The sequence below is a fragment of the Chiloscyllium plagiosum genome, chromosome 40 (assembly GCF_004010195.1).
Source record: "Chiloscyllium plagiosum isolate BGI_BamShark_2017 chromosome 40, ASM401019v2, whole genome shotgun sequence".
Lineage (NCBI taxonomy): Eukaryota > Metazoa > Chordata > Chondrichthyes > Orectolobiformes > Hemiscylliidae > Chiloscyllium > Chiloscyllium plagiosum.
Window position 1 is genome coordinate 17761981 of NC_057749.1, and position 2626 is coordinate 17764606.

Consider the following 2626-nt stretch of genomic DNA (forward strand, 5'->3'; position numbering starts at 1 on the left):
AGGAAGTGGTGGAGGCTGGTACAATTGCAACATTTAAGAGGCATTTGGATGGGTATATGAATAGGAAGGATTTGGAGGGATATGGGCAGGGTGCTGGCAGGTGGGACTAGATTGGGTTGGGATATCTGGTCGGCATGGACGGGTTGGTCTGAAGGGTCTATTTCCACGCTGTACATCTCTATGACTCTACGACTGTAAATAATTCATTGGGTAAATGTCCCAAAGTGCTTGATGCAATGTGATGTGGTTCTCTATCAGTAGGGACACTGTAAATAACAATTATATTGTCTCTGGTGAGAAGTGATTCGGATATCCTTTCACCAATGCTTTGTCAGACTGGAGAGTGGGGCAGCCCTTTATGTGACAGATGTTTGGGTCAGTGTAAAGTGTATTTATTTATCGGTATGATAGTTGGTAAATCTGGCAGCCCCTCCTCCGCAGGTGCAGTGACCAAGTGTTGTCAGAGTCAGTGAAGCAGACAATTCCCCCAACGTCCCCTTCACTTCCCACACTGCACTGTCGCTCTCTGTATACACTGGGAACTTCCAGGGTTCAGGTTGTTCTGAGTTATCTGTCCGTGTCTGCAGGTCTCAGCCTCTCACCATCTCCCATGACCTTCCGAACTGACCCCCGTTCCTCCCTCTATCCCATCCTTGACCCTTGTATTCCCCAGCTGTGGTCCAACTCTGAATCTAACTGGCCTACGTTTCTCTGATGTTCCTCTCTGTTTCGGAGACTCTGAGGCTGGAGGAACAGGGGGGTGTCCTTTTCAGCAAAGTACAGAGATGCCACGGCCATTGGGCAAGGGAGAGGGCACTCCAGAATGGGTTGTGCCTTCTCTCTGAGGTTTTAATGTCTAAAACTGAAGAGCGGCTTTCACAGCCAGGCATCCAGGAATGAGAGACCAGTCCCTCATGGGCCCACCTGCAGCTCTTTATGACTCCAGTTCAGGCAGGAGAGTAGCATTTGGCCCTTCAATTATGGGCCAAATGGCCTCCTTCTGCACTATAGCAATTCTGTGAGGGGGCCCCTGAGCCCTGTCGACCCCTGATCTCCAACCACAGTAGATCTTCCACCCCCCCACATCTGACCACCCCTCAGTCAGCTGAAACACCCCCTCCCCCACCTCACCCATGGGGAATCCCCCAACAACCATCTCCTATGGCAGCCATTGTTCCAGGGCTCAGTCGGCTGATGGGTTCTCCTGCTTCCAGTCCGCATTCCTACTCCGGGCCAGTAAGGAGCCTGGAGAAGGAACCCATTGTGAGCTAGCACAAATACATCCTCAGGGATGGTCCAACATGGAGCTGAACCTCCGTGATGGAGGTTTGAGGGGGGTCTTGCTGAATTGGCATCAAATGCCCACAATTACGTGCCAGCATGATGTCCTTGCCCTCAGACTGTTGCAGCCCAACTGTGCCAGTAAAGCACTCACCTGTTCAGTGCATATCCAACTCCCTTCCCCAGCTCAGAGGACAATCCTGTTCCCGCCCCAGGCATCGTTGTGAGGGCACGGCCTGCATCATTTCTCACGAGGGGACATTTTAGCCCCGTGTGCCAGATCCCCTTGGGGGGAATTGTCCCCTGTTCACTCCTCAATGTAATTTTCTGGCAGCCAGAAATAGGAAGCGGTTATCCCATTGGGCTGGACCCAGGCTTGTATTACTCTGTTCCTGACTGAATTATTGTGCCATTAAGCAGTGTGAACATTGGCATGCTCACGAACTGACACATCATTATGCCGGATATTTTTGCATCCCAATCAAATTTCCTCAGGCTCTTCATCATTTCCCTGATGTTTCATTGCTTTCATTTTTTAAAATTCAGAATCTCTGAATCAATTCTCGCCTATTGTTAGCATTTTTGACTTCCATTGATCTTTGCGTTGGGTTCCATTTATCAAATACAATAATGCTGTCAGAATTTTCTAAACGGGATATATTTCAGCTGCCCTATAACTGTCCTCAGCATCACTCTGGCTTTCTACCTCTCTTAGACGTGCAGTGCTACAGAGGTGAGCTTGTGCTGGGGTACAGGACCTGGGCTTAATCCTCTCCATTACTCACCCACAGGCCTGTTCCTCACTCACCAGGGCACATAGTGACAATGGGCAATCAGATACTATGCTGCCTATACCTTGTTGTAAAATGAACACTGGGACAATGGGGGATGTAACTGAGCTCTGGTGGTTGCTAGATTGGCAGCTGCTGAGGTGTTTAAGGAGGTGGAAAGGGAGATGGGTGCTTTGCATATCGCTAATTGACGAGCTTGACCATCACACAGGTGGGTCCTGTGTCCTGTTTACTCCAGCTCATACAGATTAACCAGTAATCCCCAACCGGTGGTCACTCTCACTTACTGGCCACAGACATTTTTTGTAGTCGGGCTTTGGGATGCAGGTATAAAAGGGCAGGAGAGTTATCCCTGATGCCACAAGATCATCATGTGTTACTCCCGGTCTGGGCTTGGAACCCATACTCCTCTCCTCCTTCTGCCTTTTCCTCTCCCTTCCTCTTTCTCTCCCTCTCTCTCCCTTACTCTTTCTCTCCCTCTCTCGCTCTTGCTCTCTCTCTTGCTCTCTCTCTTTCTGTTTCTCTGCCCCCCTTCTTTCCCACACTCTCCCCTC